At 46.5% G+C, this 25181-nt stretch overlaps 1 long non-coding RNA gene across 1 annotated transcript in view; it reads right to left on the bottom strand.

Annotated features, from left to right (window-relative positions):
• Window positions 1-19167, bottom strand: part of LOC126958106 (uncharacterized) — a 28393-nt gene extending 9226 nt beyond the window's left edge. The window contains exon 1 of the long non-coding RNA XR_007727102.1: window positions 307-19167. This is a non-coding gene — a long non-coding RNA (uncharacterized LOC126958106). The remainder of the gene's footprint in view (window positions 1-306) is intronic.
• Window positions 19168-25181: the final 6014 nt, after the last annotated feature.

The raw sequence follows: 25181 nt of genomic DNA, 5'->3' as shown, positions 1-25181 counted from the left end.
ACTCACCAATCTGGACAAAACGTCCAATAATTTGACTTGGCCAACTGTCGCCAGGATTCTCTCCTACCCCCAGAGGCACAACCACCCTCCTTCCTGCCCGCTGAGAACATTTCCCGCTCGTCTGTCATGACACTCACTCCTCCCGCCGCATCCTGTTCTTTCCAGCCGTACCTACCCCTTCCTATTAAAGAGAATCCCTTTCTTTCCGGCCTTTGCCACAGGTGCAGGTCTAATGGTCCACGCGTCCCCCACAGCAACAGCCCCTTCCTCAATGGCATTGGTCCTTTGGATAAAGTCTCTCCTTACCGAAGTCCGGATTCCTTGTTGACTGACAGTGCTATTTATTATCCATCCATTTACAAGTGGCTAAACTGAGGCACAGGGAGGTTCCGTAGCTTGCCGAAGTCCAGAACATGCTCGTCAGAGCTGCGGCCAGCCTCAGCCGTTGTGCAGAGCTGCTCTGCTGTCACCCGGCGTGTGTGTCATCAGCCTTTCCATCCTTCAATCAAAAGAGAGGAAACCTGGTCTGTCCGCTTCAACCTCAAAAGAATTTCAGGCCAGAAATAGGAGTGTGCGGCGAAGAGGCTGAATCAAGGAGACCCTGGGAGAGATCAGCCCCCATTCACTATGAGAACTAAAATAGAATTTGCTTATCTGAAAAAGAGACGAAAATAGACCACCCCATCCAAAGTAGAATACTACCTTGAGTTGGGTACGATCCTTGAGAGAACTGATATTCTTGGACACTCTTTGGGAAGATCAGTTGTTAGCAAGTGCTTTGGTTTCAATGATGGTGTCCCCTCCAAAATTCAGGTTGAAACTTAATTTCCATCATGGTGGTATTAAGAAGTGGGGCCTTTTGCGGAAGTGATGAAGTCCTGAGGATTCTACCATCAAACATGGATTAGCACCTTATTCTTTTTTCTTTATTTTATTTTAATATAAGTTCCGAGATACATGTTCAGAACGTGCAGGTTTGTTACATAGATATACGTGTGCCATGGTGGTTTGCTGCACCTATCAACCTGTCATCTAGGTTTTAAGCCCTGCATGCATTAGCACCTTATTTTTTAGAAAGAGCTGGAGGGAACCAGCTTAGGCCCTTTCTGCTCCTCCGCCTTCCACAGTGTGAGGATGCAGCTGAGAGGGGATGCCATCGATGAAGCAGCCCTCACCAGACTCCAAACCTTCCGGCACCTGCTTCTTGGACTTTACAGCCCCCAGAACTGTGAGAGAGACATTTCTGTTCTTGCAAATTACCCAGCCTCAGGTATTTTGTTATAGAGCTCAGACTAAGGTAGCAAGTAGTAAATATAGTCATATGCACTATATTCAGACTCCATCTTTGCAAACTGGCCTGCACACTAGGATGTATTTGTAGCCCCAAAAATCAATGCTGGCAGCACTTTCACAGTCTTCTGAGGACACACACGAAGTGGCAAAGAATTTGAATTGCCCAGTGGGCACGTTCCCAGCTGAGGCAGCACAAGGCCTGCTTTCTGTCTCCTGCTGTAAACAAACGTCCTTTCCACGGTCTGTGTGGTGCCGTGTTTCTTGCACTTTTGTGCTTTTTGGTAGTGATTTTTCTGTTTAAAATGGCCCCAAACATGGGGATGAAGTGCTGGCTAGCGCTCCTAAGCTCAAGCCTGGTATGTGCCTCATGGAAAAAATACAAGTGTCAGACAAGCTTCATGCAGGCACAAGTTATAGTGCTGTTGGAGGCGAGTTCAATCCTAACGAATCAACAGTATCTCTAGGTTAAATATAGGGTCCTTCCACAGAAACACACTCACAAAAGGTTATGCATTGACTGCTTGACAAAATGCTGTAACCAAAGACCTGCAGGCACCAGACCCCGTGTTTCTCCAAGAAGCAATAGTTCAGTATTGGCCAACGCAGTGTTCCAGGTAACCTCGTAGAGCATAACAAGCCCCAAGAATAAAAGGAATTTTCCATATGCTTTATGGTCTTTTGTAAACTCTGACATCCCTGCTTTATGAATTTCAAGGTAACTGCAAGCTTTTTACTTATCAACTACCGAGCCAGCTATTTGTGTGAGGGGAGGGAGGCTTTAGAAAGAGGTGGTGGAAAGGCGGAAGCGAGGCAGTTTAGAAGGTGCAAACCACCCCCAACTAACGCAACATTGTTCATTTTGATGCTTTGACATCTGTTCTGAGAAAGAACAGCAGGTGGACCTACGGAAGAAAAGAGATAAAAATTCTCGTAGCCAAGGTTTTCTTAGTAGATGATATTCATCTGTATCCCCAGTTTTTATTTCAAGGTTAATGCACATATTCATAGAAACTAAATTACTTGCAAGAAATTCTGGTTACAAATATAATCTGCCATGACCTCCTGTTTTTCCCAAGTGCTAGCATATTCATAGAAACTGTTACCTGCAAGAAACTCGGGGTTAGAATACAAATCCGTGTGTACACCTGTGACCCCACGTGTGGGCTGAGATGCCCTGTAACTCCCTGGCCTCAGCTGGCAGAGCTGTACAAAGCTCACCAGCTTTGCACCTGGTTGACGTGCATCTGCAAAGCCCTCACTTGTACTCTACGCATGCCTGTCTTCTTCTTTGTGCCTACATCTACCTATCTTTCCCCCAATACTCATACTGCATCCCATAAAAGTGGTTCTTCTCCTGGCAGCAGCTTTGAAATCAAACCCCCGACCTTCCCAGCATCACGTCACATGACCTGCTGTGAGCCAAGCTTAGGCTCTGCAAAAGAAGGTCTTGTTGCATGAGACATAATAAATAAAGGTGCCATTGCAGTAAACAGTCATATGCTAGACCAATTTTCTGTGTATATGCTGAAGTCCCATCTGTAAACCAAAAATAAAATTCTAAGTCCCTCAACCATCTAAACAGACCCCTCGTCTCAGCCAAGGGCATTCCAAAGTAAACCTGAAAAACTAGTTTGGGTCATAAGAGGAAGGGGAAGCCAGACACGTCTCACTACACCCTCCTCCTTTTTTGAACTGCTGATAAGACAGACTCTTTAGGTCTGATCAGAAACATTTACAATCTACTCTCTCTGAAACCTGCTACCTGGAGGCTTCATCTGCGTAATAAATCCTTGGTCTCCACAACCCCTTATCTTGACCCAGACATTCCTTTCTATTGATTCTAAGTCTTTAGACATTAATTTAACTCTTTCAACCAACTGCCAATCAGAAAATCTTTGAATCTACCTATGACCTGGAAGCCTCCACTTCAGGTTTTCCAGCCTTTTCAGACCAAATCAATATATACCTTACATGTACTGACTGATGATTTTTGTCTCTTTAAAGCATATAAAACCAAGCTGTAACCTGACCACCGTGGGCACGTGTTCTCAACATCTCCTGAGGGCTGTATCACAGGCCATGGGTCACTCGTATTTGGCTCAGAATACATCTCTTCAATTTTACAGAGTTTTAGTCTTTTCACCAACACATCTGTAAAACTTGATCCTGTCCTCTACAGACAAAACTATATCCGTAACTGTGAACTCCACCTAGTTTTTACAGCATAATTTTGAAAACATTTCTATCAAACATCCTTTTAAATTGTTTGTGCTTAGTTCTGATCCTGTTATACTTAGCATTTGTTCCAAAAGAACTGGAGCCAGTCAGCTCTAGTAAATTCATTTGGGCTCTTGCTTGTAAAGAAAGGGAAAAAATAATAATATTCTGTAGACTGAAAAGAGAAACAGGAACTACAGATGCTTACATTTGCAGAGATAGCAAAGGAAAGGATATCAACATTTGTGGAATGTAATTAGACTATTGAGTGGATACAAACCTACCCACTCCACAGGCCATCAGTGTTGACGCTGGTCAGATGCAAGTGGAATAATTCACACCAGAGGTTTATTTCCCAAGGACAAGCTCACCCTTCACGGTACTTTCAGGTAATGGCCCATTAGTGGCTTTCAGTCTTAGCTGAAAGGAAGAATCAGAAAGTGATGGGTAGGCAGTATTTTTCACCCAAGCTGACAAGTGGACTCAATAAATGTCTGGGACATGCAGTGGAAATTTCAAAGGAAAGACAAGTGAAGGCCAAATCTGAAATTTCGATTTGAAATTACCTAGCTGTCAAACCTGGCAGATAGAGCTTTCTCACATCGCCCTGCCAGCTCTCTGTAAGAAATCCTTTATTCCAGGAGGAAAATTGCTCTCACCAGGGTACAGGGCTCTCAAGTTCTTGTGCTCTTCTGCAGTGACACCTAAGACTGGCACACAGTGGGGTGTCCGCTGCAGGCGGCTTGGAGGGGCTTCTCTGTGCACTTCCAACGTGTTTCCAGAGACCATTTGTAGCTGGTCATAAACTGTGAGGTACTCGAAAGTTACCTAGAAGCGGAGCTGAGATATCCACCAGGGCAGTGTTGGGCTGAGAAAGTGATACCCTGAGGACCTGTGCTTTGACACTGAGAGGCCTTAGAAGCTGCCTCAGAACCAAAGTCCCTCTGACCTTGTCTGGTCCTCCACCCCTAAGCACAGGGAGGGCCTCCCTCTGCAATTTCTTTGTTTGACCAAAAAAGCTTCTTTCCAAAACAATGCAATTGTCTTAAACCCCCTCCCTAGGGATTTATCAAATAACCCAGAAAGATCAACCATCAAAGAGGAGAAGAGACCGGGAGTCCTCCCTGCTCCTAGACAGACTTAACCATCTATTCTCTCCAGGGAAGTTCTTAGAGTCTTCCTGGAGGACTTTATCTGCATAAAACAACCTTTGTTCTTAGGAATCATTGTCTGAGTATTGGGCCTATTCATTCCCCCAGCTTCCCTTCCCCTAGAAGAAAGGGTAAATAGCTTCCTGCGGCACACGTTACTGGGTTATTGGGGGATCATTCTCCTGAGTTAGGGAGGCTGGAGGAGGTGTGGACAGGGGCAGCTGCAAGAGCTGGGGTGGGGGCTTTAGACTGTGTCTGGCCAGGGAGGATGGCATCAAACGCAGACGTTTGACAGGTCACACAGTTGTGATGGGAAGAGTGCAGGGAGCTGGCCACTCCCTGCCTGGCTGCCCCATTGCTCTCCACAGAGCCCAGGGCCCTCAGCACACAGCATGACCAGTGTGGACCTCCTCCACATTCCCATCTGGCCAGAAGCATGGTCTTGGACCTCACATACATCCCCGCACTTCAGTCTTTTGCCATTACTGATCATTGAGTCCATTTGTCCTTCACTTTTCTGGCCAGCCCAGGAATCACAAAGACCAGTCCAACTCCTGCCTCTTTACTGGAGAACCCCGCAGACACCCTCCCCTCCCATCTAGTTTAATAACACAAAACTTGGGCAGGACACTATTAGGGGAGCATCTCCAGAGTGGGGTGCTGGATCCCAGGGAGGTAAGACCACCCACCCAGTGGGACATTCCTGCTGGTGAGAAATCTGGTCACAATAGCATACGTTTATAATTTGTAAACACGTGCATATGCATGAATTAAAAGCTCATCATCAAAAACAGTTTACAGGGCGTACAGGTGCATTATCAGGCATGCCTGATCAGAAGAATCTAGATGCTACTGAATCGAATCACACTGTATCTGGTGTTACATGTGTCTTCGTCCATTCAGGCCCCTATAACGAAATTCCATAAACTGGGCAGCTTATAAGCAACAGAAATGTGTTGCTGACAGCTCTGGAGACTGGAGAATCATAGTTACAATTTCTCAGTCTCTGTGTTTTATCCTCTATGTAAATACTTGCTTCCTCCCCCAGGCTATGAATTCCGTGGCGTGGGGTCATTGAGTTTGTTCCACGTCGTGAGCCCCTAGCCCATGCCTGGCATGTTGTGGTGTCCATATAAAGACCTGGGAAATGGGTGAATTTGCCCACGTATGAAAGGCTTTAAGTGTTTGCATCTGCCATAAGCAATGACTAGTTGGTGAGCAAAATTCAGTTTCCACATTAGAAGAAGAGAAACCAGCTGTCTTTATGGTCAGCATCTAGTGGTATTAAATTAAGTTTCCTGGTTAACACTTGTGTCGACAGGAGAATGAGAAGGCAGAGCAGGTCCACAGAGGACTCGAGTGCACAGGCAGCTATGGGCCTCCCAGTTCCAGACACTCCTCTAGATACTAAGGATGCAGGTTCGTCCTCCAGGGGCTCGTAGTCTAAGATTCCAAGACTGTCCCAGTGATCTTCCATCGTGGTTCTATTTGTCTATGCATTTCCCAGCTAAAAAAGCCACCTACTGTTTTCCAATACGAAGGTCCTTTGTCTTTCAGAGTATTTTTCTGGTTCTTCCTAGAGTTCGGGTCTCTGAAGCAGCAGATGTGAAATACAAATCACTGGGCTAGAGCCTAACCAGCTGCATCACTCTACACAGACAGCCGGGGCTAGACGGGTGAAAGTAGTGGGGCTGGCATTACACACCATCTCGTTTAAGCCTCACCAGAGCCCTCAGGGGCAAGTGCTACTTTTATCATCCTTATTATATATTTTAGAAATGGAAGCCCAGAGAAGTTAAGTAATTTGCCTGAAGTATCTCAGTTAATACAGATGATGGAGCCATCACTTTTCCTTCGTCTACTTCAATCCGAGCTTAGGACTTGCCCACTTCAATGTACTGTTCATTGTGCTAGGTACTGAAGTAACCGACGTTCACACAGTGGTATCAGGATTGCATGGCATTTCACGCCCAAGCACGACTCCGTATTATCAAGGTGCAGTAGGCATCACTAATGCTCACCAACATCAGGTAATGCTCACCAGGCACACGCCAGGGCTCTTCTTCTTTCCCTCTTTTAGACTCTATTGTGTCATATGATTTGCTTTGACAGATAAGATGTGAACTGAGGTACTGTGCATCATTTCTGGATAGTTCACCACGCCATCTCTTCCCCACCACAGTGACTGAGGAAGGCATATGTTCCAGATGATGTCATGACAGGGTCACTGAATCACTGCAGAGATAACAGCATCTTAGAGAGTCACACAAACCTGACACAACTTCTGTTAGGGTGAGAAATGCCTTTTGTTTCATGGAGCCGTTGGGTTTGAGTTTCCCTGTTGCCGCAGCATTGCCAATCTTACATTGACTGCCAGGTCGGCTTCCCATCCACTGTGGTAACACCATTTTCTTCCAGCTTCCCAGTTTTTCTCTGGCTTGACCACAAGTATCCGCTCAGACTTCAGGGAACACTCCCAATATGCAATGCACCATTTTCATTCTTACTTTGTGGATTTTAAGTAGAAAAGTTCATTGGAGTACTTCAGGAAAGGAGAGTTAGGTTTCAAAATGATTTTATGCATTTAAGTGGGATTCAGTGACAGTGAATAAAATAAACAGCCAAGTGAATCCCAGGAATCTGCCTCATCATGGCCTCAGGCTGCACTGAACCTAAAACAATACAGAGAGAATATGGAGGCATGATACAATCCGGGTTCCTATAACTTGCCAGAAAATGTAAGTTGCAACTGCACGTGCCACCTGGAGCTATTCAAAGATGCAGGCTTTTCAGCATTCACATGTTACTACTTAAGTTTCTTGAAAATATTTCCAGTCTGAAGGAATCATGTCCCAGCTGGGAAGGGAGCAAGCCGTCCTCCATGGAGGGCTGCAGTGTGTGCAGTCTCCGTGCCAGCATGGGGCTTGCCCGATGTTCTGTGAGTCTTCTCCTCTGGCCATCTCCCACCTGAGGACCCCACTGACACTGACAACCCTGCCCTTGCAAAGTACCCTCCAATACTTAAGGCTTTCACATCTTCATCTTAGAACACATTACGGCGAGTGTTCTTCTTCATTGTTCTAAAGGATCTCTAGACCCTCCCTTAGTACAAAATTACTTTTCTGGTTAACACGTTCTGCCCTGGGGCTTGTTCTTTTAAGGCTTCAGACTCATTTGCCCTATCTTTTCTGTGGATTTGGAATAGCAGTTGGTCATTTCATCCACGTTTTGCCCCCTCAGATAGTTAGAATGCTTGCTCAAGTGAGCTGATTCCTCTTCCTCTATCCAAGATGAATTTTTCTTGTTCAGGAGATTCCTTAATTCTCACAGCCTTGGGGAAGAACAGATCTGTCCCAGGTGAGCAGGCCTTTGGTGGGGACATGGCCAGAGGTGCGCTGGCTACACACCTGTGCCTAGGGTCCCCAAGAGCCAGCTGATCCCCTGCCAACCTTGGGCAATACCCTGGCCTGGACCAGCTGCAAGACGGTAGACTGGAGAATGGGGCCTGATAGCAAGGAAGCTGGAGGCAGGAAGGAAACAAGTCCAGCCCTGGCCCATCCCAGTAGTAATACTGCCTCCTGTTGGGGAGGATGGTTTTAGACAGCCAAGCCCGACTCCTCCTGGAGAGACAGATGACATTTCTCATGCAATGATGTCAGGAAGCTCATGGCAGAGAGAGGCTCCCAAAGCGCAGCCCAGCAAATGTCCAGCCTCAGCCCGGGGGTGGAGGAGAGGCAGTGGGTTCCTTAGCCCACTCCTGCTGCAACGGAAAGATGTCACCTCTCTTCTGAACACACCTGTGGATTGCTAATGCCAGCTCTGCTGTGATCCTCGGCCAGCACCTGGATTCTGGGCCTCTTTTCCTCTGCCTTTAGATGCCAGGCACACACCCAGCTTGCAGTTTCCCCTCCCGCTAACTCCCTCCAAGTTCTCGACCACACACTGCCTCTTCTGCACTCTGTCTCACCAGGTGTGGAATGCTGTCCTTTCCTTTGATTTTATTTAATTTTCCCTTCACCATCACAAGAAAAATAACCTAAATCCTTGATGTGTGTAGTCAATTTTTATTCTTTACAGCAGATCTGGAAGATGGGGATACCTATTAAATCACACACTGGTCACACTTCCTCTAAATGCCATTTCAACTCTCTTAATCATCTCCTTCTCTTCCTCCCTCTCTTCCACTGTCTCCAATTTCTGATCTGCAATCCCCTCCTCCCATAGAAATATATTTGCCTCCTCTGTGGCTGACCTCCTCTGTGGATGACCTCCTCTGTCACTGACCTCCTCTGTGGCTGACCTCCTCTGTCACTGACCTCCTCTGTGGCTGACCTCCTCTGTGGCTGATCTCCTCTGTGGCTGATCTCCTCTGTCACTGACCTCCTCTGTTGCTGACCTCCTCTTCGGCTGACCTCTGTCACTGACTTCCTTCGTGGCTGACCTCCTCTGTGGCTGACCTCCTCTGTCACTGACCTCCTATGTGGCTGACCTCCTCCGTGGCTGACCTCCTCTGTGCTGACCTCTTCCATGGCTGACCTCTTCTGTGGCTGACCGTGATATTGTAGCTCATCTGCATCCCAAGCATCGCCATGGTGTTTTCCTGAGCAAATTCCTTCCCCTTCCTAACAGGAATTGGACTACATATAAGTAAAATCTTTGACAAACGATGGAAACACAAACAACTCATGAACAACAACCTGATGTAGAAAGGAACAGAGAGCAACCCACTAAAGAAATGCCTGGAAATTGGCCATGGCCACGCCTTGCTTCAAGGGTTTGGCACTTTCTCGCTTGATCAATGAAACACTTTTGGCCCCTGGGTTAAAAGACAGAGAGCTGGTGTTATGCTCGCACACATACACAGACACAATCCCATCCACATGAGTGGATGAGAGTGTCATGGTATTGGGTAGATGCTGCCTATGCTCTCTGTTCAGTTCTCTCTAGGAGGATCATAATGTTTAGAAACAAATAAGAATCATGTAAATACACTGGCTCATTCATGTGTGAGAGCTCTGGTCACATGCAGACCATGCCTCTTCCTTTACACAGGACACTTACAGGGGATCATTAGAAACAGCCGAGCATGGTGCTAGATGCACCTGCCACAGGTTTGGTCACTGATGCTTCAAAGACCCAGGACACCGGCTGGAATTATCTGGGGTTTTTGTAGCCAAATATCTATAGAAAAGCCCATGCTCTTGTAGGCAAGAAAATATAATTTCTTTTCCTTCCCTTTTTACATTCTTAGTTGAGACACTCTCCTGAAAATGAAAGTTGGAATAACCAACAACAACAACAAAAAACAACAGAAGCTTACTGTCAGACACTGCATGCATCATGCTGGAGAGTTCCAAAAGTCTCTCTCTCTCAAGGCATTGGTTCGGGGGCTTTGCTTAAACAGTATGAGAACAAAGAGCCGTAACTCCTATACAGCAACAAGACAAAGATGAAAGTTGCTCCAGGTTTCCGAAAGGCAGGAAGATGCAAGAAGGTAGATCTGTGGGGAGAGTGAAGTCTGCTCCTGGAGCCTCTGGCGCCACCATCTCTGAGCTTTCTTTCTGAGCTGGTGAGCAAGCGTTGCAAAGGGGCCTGACTTTAGGTGAGAAAGGCAGAGCGCGCGGCAGAAGGCAGAATGTGCCTTGCGCCTCAACCTTCTTTTTTAGCTCAACCATCCCAAGTATTTTAGAGAGGAATATTTTGTTGTCCGTCATTCCCATCATGAAGCGTGAAAAGATGAGTCATTTCTTGGCAGCAGAAATAGAAATGGTCTATAATTAGCACCTGGATTTTCACTTTGCTGCCAGCCCGGTTGGTAGATGAGCATTCAACCAAGTGTGATGGCTTAAAGAGCTTCCTTTCTAGATGCCTCAGGAGCTACCTTCAGCAGCTTATTTTTCTAAGGGTGGATAAAGCTATCACAAAGTACCCCTTAATTAGCCTGGCCACTAGCTCCAATTTGAAGGCCTGAAAGGTATTTGCTAAAATTCAAATGTTACCTGGGGCAGGTGTGACTTTGGTTTCTACAGTTGGGTTAAGACAAGCAAAAATGTAATTGAATTCAAGTTTTCCACTAGGCTAATAAGCACAGTAAGTGAGTAGCCCACTGAGCCTGCAGTGATCTCACAGGACAGCCTGAAAGCCTGCATGTGTGCCCGCAGGGAAGGGACGGGCCAAAACAAGAGCAAGGGAAGGCCGCTTGAGTGAAAGGTGGGGCATTGCTCTCCGCTGGGGAGAGATAAGGCAGGAGAGGCTCAGGGCTCAGCACGTGTATGTTCTCTGGACATGGACTGAGGCCCTCTGTATGTCTGGAGTGTGAGAAGAAAGCACCCCACCTAGGAAGGGGCTAGGGCCGCCTGGGGAGGGCTGCAGGCAAGGCGTTCCCAGCTTCTCTAGTGTGCACAGCAAATGTCTCCCCACGGCCAAATCCAGCTCCTTTCTGTTGGCATGCAGCTTCGAACTAAGAATGATTTTCACATTTTCAAATGGTTGAGAAACCATCAAAAGAAGAATACTTCATGACACATTAAAAATTACGTGAAATTCAAACTTCAGTGTCAGTTTTATAGAAGGACATCCACACCCATTCATTTACATCTATGATGCTTTCTCACTGTGGCAGCAGTCAATGGTCACCATGGAAACATGTGTGGTCTGCAGAGCCTAAAATATTTGCTTTCTGGCCCTTCATAGAGAAAGTGCCAATTCCTGTCTCAAACTCTCTCCTAAAGATCAATGCTATGGTTTGCAAGTTTGGTCCCTTCAAAATTCATGTTGAATGTAATCCCCAATGTGGCAGTATTGAGAGGTGACTGGATCATGAGGGCTCCGCGCTTGCAAATGGATTAATCCATTGATGGATTAACAGATTAATGAGTTAGTGGATTGATGAGTTATCATGAATGTGGGGCTTTATAAAAGGTGAAGAAAGACCCTACCTAGACTGTTAGCACACTCAGCCCTGTGCCGTGTGACACTCTGCACCCCCTCAAGACTGCAGAGTCCCCACAGCAAGGAGCCCTTACCAAAGGCAGCCCCTCAACCACGGAACTCCCAGCCTCAGAACTGTAAGAAATAAATTTCTTTTTTTATAAATTACCCAGTCTCAGGTATTGTTATAAGCAACTGATATATTTCAGATCTGTGTCCCCACCCAAATCTCATGATGAATTGCAATCCCCAGTGTTGGAGGTGAGGCCTGGGGGGAGGTGATTGGGTTGGGGCATGGATCTCTCATGAATGGTTTAGCACAATCCTCTTGGTGCTGTTCTTGTGACAGTGAGTGAGTTCTCATGAGATCTAGTTGTTTAAAAGTGTGTGGCATCTGGGCGTGGTGGCACATGCTTGTAATCCCAGCTACTCGGGAGGCTGAAGCAGGAGAATCGCTTGAACTTGGGAGGCAGAGGTTGTGGTAAGCTGAGATCATGCCATTGCACTCCAGTCTGGGCAACAAGAGCAAAAAAAGAAAAAAAAAATGTGTGTGTGTGTCATCTCCCACCCTCTCTCACTTGTTCCTGCTCCTGCCATGTGACACGCCAGCTTTCTCTTTGCCCTCCGCCATGATTGTAAGCTTCCTGGGGTCTCATCAGAAGCCAGGCAGATGCCAGCACCATGTTTCCTGTAATCCTACAGAACTGTGAGCCAATGCAACCTCTTTTCTTTAGAAATTACCCAGTCTCACGCATTTCTTTATAGCAATGCAAGAGCGGCCTAATATAGCAAAAGAAAGCAAACTAAGACAATTGTGTTTTTGCTCCTGTCCATAGCTGGTCAAGGAACACGCTGCTTACTGGCCAACAACCCCTTTAAGAATGTGGGATATGATGAGGTTTCTCTTCAAATAGCCTGATCAATCCTTTATTCTTTAATTCATAGTACCACCCCGCCCCTTTTCCTTTTTCTCTTTTCTGCCTTTGTTACACGCGTGGACACGCCACAGTACCAGGCTTAGCAGTGCCAGCTCACATCCCTTTCCTTATTTGGGAAGAAGACTAGCTCTCTAGCTCATTGCAGACACCCCTTCTCCTCTCCCCTCTCTCCCTTAAGTGCCCACCTCATCTGAAGAAAACTTCAAATATTTAGCCAACCAAGATTAGTTTAGATTGTACAGCCCAACCCTGGCCAATGAGGAAAAAGAACAGAGGCAGGACTTGCGTCAAGAATAAAGGCTCTCACGCCCCTTTGTTCAGGTGCGTTCTCACGGCGACTGGCCAAAGAGAAGCACCCCTCTGCACAGAAGTAAAATTGCTTCCCTAAGAATCCTTTGTTTAAGTGTTCAATTTCCTTAAGATTTTGAGCATTAGTCCCAAGAAGAAGCTTCACAGTGACTGCCCGGCTGTGTTTGTTTGCAGACACTTTTCCTTGCTAGTTGTTTCAAATTATAGTGATAAAGGAAAATAGGAAAGTGTTAACACTAAACCATAGTTCTCATAAACATAATGGAACTATGACAAGCCACCTGCAGAGGTCCACCAGATGCTTAATGGGGCCAAGGGTTCCCGTGTCACGGAGGATATAGAGCTGAAGTCCGCAGAAGGAGGGGGAGCAGGACCTGCTGAGAGGATCAGAGCACAGGGAGTCCCAAGCCACAGAAATCAGTGCAGACGAGCGTGGGGGAGAAAGGCCACAGATTTGGGGCTGTGGTTGAGGATGACTATGACTCCCCCATTGTTTGATGTGTTACTTTGGTTAATCTCAATCTCTTTTAGCCATTTAAGCTTCATATTTTATGTTTCTTCACCTTTTCTTGCTTTGAGGCTGTCTACATGTTTGCTTGGCTTTGAAACAGTCGTTTGAAAAGAATATTCTTATTCTGTCTTCCAACTCAACTGAAATACAAACAAAGTAATAGATGTTCACTTAAAATAATTAGAGGATTTTATAGGAGAGAAAAGCAAAATGCTTCAAAACCAATTTGTTTGAATGGGATTGTTTCTGACCAACAATGCCTTCTGCCATGACTAAAACCTCCTTGAGGCCTCGCTGGAAGTTGAGCAGATGCTGGCGCCATTCTTGTACAGTCTGCAAAACTGTGGGCTAATTAAACCTTTCTGTATTACCCAGACTCAGGTGTTTCCTTACAGCAATGCAGGAACAGCCTAATACAGGGACACACATCTCACACAGGACTTGCACACTGTTGACCAAGCATCCCTGTTCTCTCTAGGAACATCTATTGAAACATGCATTTACTAATGACCAAACTGGCTTCAGTAGGACACTGGAGACTGAAACCAGATTACAGCAGATCAGAGTGACCAGGTGTGGACAGCTGGTCTTTTAATCTAATTGCTGGTGAGAGGAAAGAGAGATTATTAGCAATGGAGGGCGGTGACTTGATTATGGATGCCTGAGAAGAGCATAGATCTGGGAGAAAATAGGAGGGATGAAGGAAGACTAGATATAGAAGGTGGAAGAGGGATGGCTAATGGGGTGCACGCCCAGTAGGGATGGGGACCCAGGGGGCAGGCCCACCAGAGGATGTCTACTTTGTGCACAGGCTTTGGGAAGGACTAGATGTGCCTCTGACTTCCTGCAAAACTGCAGTCAAGGTGGCTTAGCTGTCTGTGGCTGGGCAGCCACTGGTGGCAATGTGACTGCGCAGATGAGGTCTGAGGATAAAATGAGTCAAGGGACTTCAGGTGCTCAAAGGAATGTCCAAGCTCAGCTTGGCAGAGACAGACTGGGAGGGTCAGAGGTCACCTTGCAGTGTGATGCTGGGCGAGCCACTCCCACCTGCCTGCCAGGAGCCGGGGAAAGGAGAGTCACAGGGGAGCAGCACCACCATGTCAGGGAGATGGAAGGGCAGCGACACGGGGAGACTACAAACACAGGCGACAGGGAAGGAGCGGCTGGGAACAGGGTGCGGCCCTGGGAGGAAGGGAGCTCCCTGCCATAGAAGGTGATTTTAAAAGGCACCTACACACCTGTCCATCTGGAATAGCAGAAAGGGAATTCCTTACTGGGTGGGGCTGTCTACTTCAATAACATAATATTGTAGAGATATCTCTGTGTCCGTTTCTACCCAAATAAAGACATAAACTCATTGCAAAAAAATATAAGATCTGTATGATCACACATTCCAACTAGGGGAATACTATAATATTTTCAGGTATAGCCTTCAAATTCTTATTTATGTATTTACTTTTATTTTCTATTGATACATAATATTCGTACATATTTATTGGGTAGCTGTGATATTTGACTGCAGGCCTAGGGTGTGTAATGACCCAGTCAGGGTGCTCAGGATGCCCATCACCTCAAGTATTTATCGTTTCCATGTGTTGGGAACATTTTAAGAGCTCTCTTCTAGCTGTTTTGAAATTTATACTCCATTGTTACCTATAGTCACCCTACTCGGCTACTGAACATTAGAACTTAATCATTCCACCTCACTGTATGTTTGTACCCATTAACCAATCTCTCTGTACCTCGCCCTCATCCTTATCACCCACACACCCTTCTCAGCTTCTGATATCTGTCATTCTACTCTCTACCTCCAGGAGATCAACTTTTTAAGCTCCTACATGTGAGTGAGAACATGTGGTATTTGTCTGTCTGTGCCTGGCCTATGTCACTTAACATAATGACCTCCAGTTCCATTCACGTTCCTGCAAATGACAGGATTTCATTACTTTCTGTGGCTGAATAGTATTCCCCATCTTTTTGCCCATTCACCCATTCTCGGACACTTAGGTTGATTCTATATATTTGCTGTTGCAAATAGTCCTGTGATAGTCATGGAGATGCAATTATCCTTTACGATATACTGATGTCCTTTCCTTTGGATAAATACCCAGTAGTGGGGTTACTGGATCATAGGTAGGGTAGATCTATTTTTAGTTTTTTGAGGAATCTCCCTACTGTTTTCCATAGTAGCTGTACTAATTTATCCTCCCACCAACACTGGATAAGAGTTTTTCTTCAAATCTGTGCCAGTATCTTGTTATTTTTTTCTTTTTAATGCTAGCCATTCTGACTGGTGTACTATGACATCTCATCTCATGGTGGTTTCATTTGCATTTCCCTGATGATTACTGACGTTGAGCGTTTTTTCATATACCTGTTGGTCATTTGTACGTCTTCTTTTGAGAAATGTTTATTCATGTCCTATGCTCACGTTTTAATTGGATTATTTGGGGTTTTTTTTTTTTTTTACATTGAATTGTTTGAGTTTTTTGTATATTCTGGATATTCTTTTTTTGTCAGATGAATAGTTTGCAGATATTTTCTCCCATTCAACAGGGCTTCTCTTTATTTTGTTGTTTCCTTTGCTGTGCAAAAGCTTTTCAACTTCAGAGTCCCATTTGTCTATTTTTGTTTCTGTTATCTGTACTTTTGAGGTCTCGGACATAAAACCTTGGCCGAGACCAAGATCCTGAAACGTTTCCTCTGTTTTGTTCTAACAGGTCCTGTGTTAAAGGCTTTAATCCATCTCGAGTTGACTTCTCCATGTGGTGGGAGATAGCGGTCTCGTTTCTTTGGCGGGGGAGGGGGTCAGGGCAAGCCCGTCCTCAGGGCCCCACGGTGGTGCCTGCAGGGCTGGCCGTGCTGGGCGAGGGCTGGGAGATCCCCGGGCCCCAGGGCAGTGCTGTGGGGGAGACGGAAGCGGCTGTGGGCCGGCAGCCGGGGAGCACGTTCTCCACCCGGGCGGCTGTGGGCGGGAGAGCCGGGCCTCCGCGCGCCTGTCAGTGTTCAGCAGCGCCCCCTCCTGGGCCGGCAGCTGGGGAGCACGTTCTCCACCCGGGCGGCTGTGGGCGGGAGAGCCGGGCCTCTGCGCGCCTGTCCATGTTCAGCAGCGCCCCCTCCTGGGCCGGCAGCTGGGGAGCACGTTCTCCACCAGGGCGGCGGCTGTGGGCGGGAGAGCCGGGCCTCTGCGCGCCTGTCCATGTTCAGCAGCGCCCCCTCCTGGGCCGGCAGCTGGGAGCACGCTCTTCTCCTGGGTGGCGGCTGTGGGCGGGAGAGCCGGGCCTCCGCGCGCCTGTCAGTGTTCAGCAGCGCCCCCTCCTGGGCCGGCAGGGGGCTGCCAGCAGCGCCCGCTTCGTTCTCAGCGGCAGGAGGCAGCCATGGTGGTGGCTGCAGGCTGGGGATGTCCGCGTGGACGTCAGTGTGGAGATCGGGGGCTGCTGGGCCCCAGGGCTGGCTGCAGGCTGGTCCGGCTGTGTGCTCAAAACGGCGCTGTGCGGAAGCTGCTTAGGACTCAGGGTGTGTGGGAGGCAGCGCGAGCTCCCTCTGGCTCCACGCCACCGCGCGGTCTCCAGGCAGCTGCCTGCATTAGGGCCTGGGGGTCTGCCCTGGCTGGGACTGCAGGGGTCTGGGGTGGGATGCAGGCCCCTGAGGGTCTCTGACTTACCCTTTCCCCACATGGGGAGCCCCTCCAGTTCCCGCCTATCCTGGCCCACGAGCTGCACCATCTCCCTCTCCTCTCTTGCCCCCGGTGTTGCCTGTCACTTCTCGGTGAATTCCAGAGTTCTCGCTTAGATGATCTATTTGGAGTGTGGCTCTCCACTCGCTATTTTGGTTCTTCTTTGTGGAGGAGGTGAGCACCAGATGCTCCAGTCGGCCATGGTGAAGCCCCTCTTTCCAAACATGCTTGGAAAATATTAAATTATACTCTATGGTTCTAAAGCTTTTTAAACTCCCTATGTGAAGAATGTCTTTTTCTTTCAGTAAGCACTTACCATTTTAAGGGTTGCTTACTGGCTGAAGCACCATAACATTTCTGTTGGACATGTGTTATTTCTAGATTTTCCCTACTATTGATATACAGGCTGTGAGCATCTTTGCTCAGAATTCCTTTAGCTCCCCATGACTGTTTCCCCGGGAGAAGTTCTCAGAAGTGGTTAGCTGGGTTAAAGGAGATGCCTATTTCAATGCCTTCATAGATTTTGCTACATTGTTGTCTGGAAACCATCGGTTGTTTACTCTCCCAACAACAGATCATAATATTTTATCATCTCTTCCAATTTCATAAAACGTTAAAAAGGCATCTCAGAGGAGCTCTATGAGGTGCACAGGGCAGATATTGTTATTTTCAGAATGAAGAAAAACAAAAAGCCCCCAGGGACGGAGTGACTTAACTTGGTGAGTGTTATGTTGCTCTAGAGCTGAGACCCACCAAGCCTTGTCCCCTCCACTGTGCCTTGAGCTTCAGACAGTCCCAGGGTGACGTCCTCCCACTGGGATTTTGGCCCTTTTAACATTGATGAGTCACCCAAGGCTTACCCCTGACTCTAAAGGGCAATGGTCTCATCTTCTTTTTTCTTTCTCTCTTCTTCCACTGCTTCCCTAGCCCCACCCCTCCTCCTGTCATGTTCCCCCTTCCTTAGATCATTGCCTCACATTTCATTTGGGAGAAAGAAGAATGAAGCTGACATTCATTGAGTGCTTAGTGGGTACCAGGCACTGTGCCCTGCAGATAAGAGAAAACTTCCCTCTTTTCTATTTGGAGTAGACGTAAGAGCATTTTTCACCTAATTATTAGCTATTTATACTTTTATTAAGGATTTTCCTCTTCTTGCACTTTGCACATTTGATCTTCACCACAGCCCTCTTGAGAAGGGGCTGAGGACTGGGTGTGCATCCATTAGCTCAGGCCTCCCAGATCCACCTGTCTGGAAGCCTGGGGAGAAGAGTCCTCAGTGCCCTCCTCTGCCTCTGGTCATGGCCACAGGGGTTTAAGCCACATCTGGGGGCCAAGCGAAAAACAGACTTTCTGCTCAAGGCCTGTCCAAGCCAAGGAACTCACTGAGAATCAGGGATGCAAGATAAACATAAGACATGATCCTTCCCCTTAAGGCTCTTCTGTCTTGTCTTGTGTTGTGGGAAGTAAGGGACCCCGAACAGAGGGCCCTGCTGAAGCCATGGCAGAAGTACGTAAATTGTGAAGATTTCATGGACATTTATTAGTTCCCCAAATTAATACTTTTATAATTTCTTATGCCTGTCTTTACTGCAATCTCTGAACATAAATTGTGAAGATTTCATGGACACTTATCACTTCCCCAATCAATACCCTTGTGATTTCCTATGCCTGTCTTTAAATTTAGTCTCTTAATCCCATCATCTTCATAAACTGAGGAGGATGTATGTTGCCTCAGGACCCTGTGATGATTGCATTAACTGCACAAATTGTAGAGCATGTGTGTTTGAACAATATGAAATCTGGGCACCTTGAAAAAAGAACAGGATAACAGCAATGTTCAGGGAACAAGGGAGATAACCTTAAACTCTGACTGCCGGTGAGCCTGGCAGAACAGAGCCATATTTCTCTCCTTTCAAAAGCAAATAGGAGAAATATTGTTGAATTCTTTTTCTCAGCAAGGAACATCCCTGAGAAAGAGAATGGTCCCCTGAGGGTAGGCCTCTAAAATGGCTGCTTGTGGGGTGGCTGTCTTTTATGGTGGAAGACAAAGGGATAAAATAAGCCCCGGTGTCCTGTAGTGCTCCCAGGCTTATTAGAACGAGGAAATTCCCACCTAATAAATTTTGGTCAGACAGGTTGTCTGCTCTTTTTTTTTTTTTTTTTTTTTTTTTTTTTTTTTTTGACACGGAGTCTTGCTCTGTGCCCCAGGCTGGAGTGCAGTGGCGCGATCTCGGCTCACTGCAAGCTCCGCTCCCCCGGGTTCACACCATTCTCCTGCCTCAGCCTCCCGAGTAGCTGGGACTACAGGCGCCCGCCACCTCGCCCGGCTAATTTTCTTGTATTTTTAGTAGAGACGGGGTTTCACCGTGTTAGCCAGGATGGTCTCGATCTCCTGACCTCATGATCCGCCCGTCTCGGCCTCCCAAAGTGCTGGGATTACAGGCTTGAGCCACCGCGCCCGGCCGGTTGTCTGCTCTTAAACCATCTCCTGATAAGATGTTATCAATGAGAATGTGTGCCCGAAACTTCATTAGCAATTTTAATTTCACCCCATCCTGTGGTCCTGTGATCTTGCCCTGCCTCCATTTGCTTTGTGATATTTTATTACCTTGTGAAGCATGTGATCTCTGTGACCCACACCCTATTTGTACACTCCCTCCCCCTTTGAAAATTGCTAATAAAAACTTGCTAGTTTTATGGCTCAGGGGGCATCACAGAACCTGCCGACATGTGATGTCTCCCCTGGACACCCAGCATTAAAATCTCTCTGTCGTACTCTTTCCCTTTATTTCTCAGACCAGCTGACACTTAGGGAAATAGAAAAGAACCCACGTTGAATATCGGGGGTGAATTTCGGCCAATAGTCTTGGAGCCAAGACTTTACTCCACCTAAGCCTTGGGTTACAGGAGAAACATTATCTCACTAAAAGCCTCATTCATTGCAAGCACACACAATGAATGTTGTAGTGGAACAGGTAGATGAGGGTGGAAGGAAGGTGAGTGACAATGGACTCCAGAGCCCTCTGAGAATGTTCTGGGAGGGACTCCTCCACCCAGAGGAGAGACAGCTCAGCACCAAGGAGCAGCCCCTCGAGTACTTCCTCACTCCAGATCCAGACCACGAGGGGAAGGGATATTTCTTCTTCCAGTAGATTGTAGGGCCAGAAAGAGGGTGAGAGGTGCTGAAGGCAGATTCAGAGCGGAAGCCTTGGATGTAGCTGCTGGCTTGTCGCTTGAGATTCTCTTGCCTCTCTCAGCCTCTGTTTCTTCATGTGTAGAGGTGAGTAACAGCCCCTACCTCCCTAGGTTTGGGGATTTTGAATGGAAGATGCAGACAGAAAGCCTGCAGCGGCAAGCGGGTGCTCAATGTTTTTTTGTTTTTGTTTTTTGTTTTGGTTTGGTTTTTGTTTTGTTTTTGTTTTGTATTCTAAGCAGTTAAACACTTATATGGCTTGGTTCTGTGTCCACACCCAAATCTCATCTTGAATTGTAATCCACACATGTCAGGGTAGGGAAGTGACTGGATTATGGAGGCACTTTCCCCCATGCTGTTCTCATGTTAGTGAGTGAGTTCTCACAAGATCTGATGGTTTTATAAGGGGCTCTTCCCCCTTCACTCTCACCTGCTGCCCTGTAAGACGTGTTTGCTTCCCCTTCCGCCATGATTGTATGTGTCCTGAGGCCTCTCTCGCCATGTGGAACCATGAGTCAATTAAACCTCTTTCCTTTATAAATTACCCAATCTTGGGTATTTCTTTGTAGCAGCGTGAGAATGGACTAATCACACCAGCAGGAGGATGGAATTCTCTATGTCAGGACCAAAGCCTGTGTTTCCTGAAATAGGCACCCCCTACCACCCCCAGAAGCCCAAGAAGAGGCTGGGGCAGCTCTGCACAGGTGTCGCCTGTTTGCTCCCCTCTGGGTGCCCTTTCACTGTCTCCTCCGGGACAGGCCAGGACAAGACAGCCCCTGGTGGACCCAACAGCCTTTTGTGCAGGCAAGGGAGATACACAAACCTCCAGGAATCCCACGGGCTGGCCATTCCTCATGCTTAAATAGCAACCTCCCACAAGCTCTTCTAAGCTACCTTCTGTCTGATAGGAAATCTGACATATCCCTTTAGAGAGTCATTAAGGCCAGAACATGAACTAACTTCCTGTCAAACTAACTCTAACTCCTTGTCACTATCGTCTGCATTTTCCTCGCCAAATGCTCTGTGAGAAATACCAGTTCCATGCAGCTGGTCAGGAGGACAGAGATGCCCATGCTGGCACCACCAGGAAACCAAGTGTTCCACTGTATTAAGCTGGCTTAGGGAGGGGCTCCGTGGAGGAGCAGGGCCATGGGGGCTGCCTGTCGCCTTGGCAACCCAGCTTTCAGCCAGCCTCAGAGTGTGCTCCCTTCACCAGGTTTAAATAACTCGGAAATCTACCAGCCAGCATGAGCGGTTCTGAAAGAGTGGGCTATGTTTTAATCGCATCCTGACAGCTAATCTGTGAGGATGGTCCACCCACTGCCTGTGCCCCAGACACCTGCAGAAGTTCATGAGCTACCTGGAATGATGTTCACAGCTCCCTTCTTATGAAAACTCTTCTTGTTTTTTAACTATTTCTTGTGACTGAGATTTTAAAATAAAATAACAGGTCTGACTTGTATTACTGCAATTTGTCAAAATTATTTTCCTTCCTAAAAACTACGGCAGATTTTTTTAATGGAAGCACGAGTAACTATCTGAAAATTTCCATCCACAGATATCAGCTTTGATAGTGGATGCAAAATAATTTTTAAGTCAAAATATACATAAAAGCTATTTAATAGCTGAATGAATTTTCTTCAATTATTCAACACGTCCTTGAAGTTGCCGCTAAGCTGTCTAAATAGTGACCTATTATAAATGCCCTCTCCAGCTGACTGGGAGAATGAATGCACTTGTGAATGAATGAATGCTTTCCACTGCACTCCACAGAGCCTTGCCTTTAAAGTTTCTTCAGGCAGGCGGCTGAGAGTGTCGGGGGAGGGGATAACGAGGCCCGGCTATAGAAATGCCTTTCTTTGGGGTTTCCGCTAGGGAAGACGGAGAAGTTCTGGGGATGGGTGGGGTGATGGCTGTACAGCATTGTGAATGTACTCAATGCCACGGAACTGAAAAATGGCTACACTGGTAAATTGTGTGTTTCTATATTTTACCACAATTTTTTTAAAAAAAGAAAAGAAAACGTATTTCTTTTCAGAGTTCAACACACTGAGGCCTGGAAGTTTTTCATTTGACTTTCAGGTTTGGAAACCAAGGCTTGTCTGCTCTGAACCTGGCAGACATTCTCCCATCTAATTACTCTCAGTTGGACACGATGCTGGTTGTCGTTATTCCACATGGAACGTTTTCATTTGTGTAGCATTAAATGTAGGAAGAACACCCAAAACCATCCTGCAATGTTGCCCCCATGTGGCATTGCTCGTGTCTCATTTTCTATTTCCAGTCAAATCTAAGCGGACTGTCATGCATCTCAGTGTGACCAACCGAGACCACAAGAGACAGGAGGTCAGAAGTTGTGGCTGTCGCACCCAGATCACAGAGACTGTCACTGTACCACCTGCCAGGTGGCTGTCTACACCTTCCTAGCGAGGTAGGACATGCACAAACCACAGGTCATCTTGTACAGCTCCACAAGCAGCCCACCTGGCACCATTCCCCCTCCAGGTCACAGGCACACACCAGCCTGCCTGTCTCTCTACTGACTTGAACATCTGGGGACAGCTGTGCCTCTTTTCCTACTTTCTGTAAATAGAATTGCGCGGTAGGTGCTATTTGCGCCTGGAGGTTCATCCATATTGGTGTGTGTCTTTGTTGCAGGTCATTTGTTTTCACCACTCAGCACTATTCCACTGTGTGAATGTTTCATGGGGTATTTATCCATTCTGCTGTTGATGCACAGTTGGCAATTTCTAGCTGGGCTACTATGTACAACGCTGATTTGAACATTCTACCTGTCTTTGGAGAATATATGCACGCATTGCTGTTTGTAATATTGGTAGGTAATAGTTAAACCTCCTCCTCCCTTGGTTCTTTATGAAAGCTCAGGGTAGATTTTATTGGGATTAGTTTCCTTAGTGCCCTAGACAGCTGTGACCTGATTTTATCTTTCTTGGTTTCTTGCATTACAAAAAAAAAAAAAAAAAAAAAAGTTTGCATTGAAATAGCATTTTTACCAGGGTATTTCTGGAAGCTAAATTTTATATCTAAATATAAATGTTTGAAGCATGGAAGCCTATTTCTAATTGAATAAATGATAACAAACCATTTCCACAGCATCTTGATCATGCCACTGTTCTCAAATGCTTGATGAAGTCATCCAGAGATGCTGTCCCCCAGTGGTGAGTTAATTCAGAGGGTCAGTCCATGTGCTCCACTGGCTGCCCCTCATTAGCTGGCATTAGAGGATGGCCAAGGCGACACCAGGGACTGCTGAAAGCCCCATCTGAGTGGGTCTGGATGATTGCCTCGCTACATGGCTGCCTTCCAGGGAGGGAGGGTTAGGGCCAGCCAGAGTAAACATGACCACACTCCACCTTCCTCTTTCAGACTCATCCTCTGCCATGGCAATGAAGGTTTATGTGTCTGAGATCCTTCATCTTCTTCTGCAGGGCAGAGCTGTGCTGCCACTGCTTCCAAAGAGCAGAGAAGCCACTTTTGCTCCCCTGCCTTGTTCTCTGCTTGAACAGCTCTGCCAGCTTATTTCTGGGTGCAGGGAGACTCTCTGGGCAGTCCTTAAACTTCCAGAAATGCAGACTCTAAGGAGAAAGACTGCAAAGTTCTTCAAAGTGGCAGAGGAAAAGCTCAAGAATAAGGGGGTCCCAGTCATCCTCTGCCCAGGCCTGCCCTGACTCCTCAGCATGGCCACCAGCCCAACATGGGAATCTGGGACACTCTCCACCCCACCTCCTGCCCCAGGTGGCACCCACAACCACTCCTCAGTCTTTGCCAGCCTGACCCATGGCCATAGTGGACCAGCCTTCACTGCCCTCATTGTTACAGGACTCTGACCAAGACATTTCTGAATAAGATTAAGACATTACATATTAACCAAGACAGCCCTCAATGTGCAGGCTTCATCCCACTGATCAACCTCCCCCTAGTAGTGTCCTCCACTTACAAACCCTCCTGGCTGTTGTTTGAGTGGGGTTGAACAACTCCCACTGCAATAGTCTGAACACATTAGTTCTTGCCTTTATAACTTTTTCAGGTGCAATTTTTGCCTTGACAGTGTCATAAGCTATAACTTCTAAAGGAGATGCCAAACACCCTCTCTCTCCTGTTACTTCATCAAAATATCATCCTTGTGAGTCTGGAAAGCTTCAGAGTTTTGTACTAAATCTCATTAAATATAAACCTTCAGCATCTGTCAGCCCATCTGCTCCTACACAGCTTCAGCCTCTCCCTTTATGTGGTCATTGTCACAAATTACATCTTTATATATTGTGTGCCCATTAGCAAAGGTTTATAATTATTGTTTTATAAATGTGTCCTTTAAATCATACAGGAAACAAAGAGGAGCTACAATCCAGAATAATGTTGGCCTTTATATTTACCTACGTAATGACCTTTACCAGACTTCTTTATTTCTTCATATAGATTTGAGTTACTGTGTAGTAACTCAAGCATCTAATAACTAGCAGCCTTTCATTTACACCTCAAGTAATCCTTGTAGCATTTCTTATAAGGCAGGTCCACCAGCAACAAGTTCCCTCAGGTTTTGTTTTTCTGGGATAGTATTAATTTCTCCTTCACTTTTGAAGTATACTTTTGCTAGATATAACATTCTTGGTTGATAGATTATTTTTCCTCTCAATGCTTTAAATAATATCACCCCACTGCCATCTGGCCTCCATGTTTTTTTCTGTTAATCTTATTGAGGATCCCTTGTATGTAACCAATCATTTCTCTCGTGTGACATTCAAGATTCTCTTTGTATTTTGCTTTTGACAGAACTATAAAATACCCAGTTGTGGAACTCTTTATCATTCTTGGAGTTTGTTGAGCTTCTTGGATGTGTAAATTCATGTCTTTTATCAAATTTGGAAATTTTGAGGATTATTTCTTCCAATATTTTTTCTTCACAATTCTTTCTCTTCTCCTGATACTCCCATTACATGTATGT

Source organism: Macaca thibetana, chromosome 7, assembly GCF_024542745.1.
Source record: "Macaca thibetana thibetana isolate TM-01 chromosome 7, ASM2454274v1, whole genome shotgun sequence".
NCBI classification, from domain to species: domain Eukaryota; kingdom Metazoa; phylum Chordata; class Mammalia; order Primates; family Cercopithecidae; genus Macaca; species Macaca thibetana.
The sequence above is the reverse complement of the archived record's forward strand: the minus strand, read 5'-3'. Positions and strand labels throughout refer to the sequence as shown.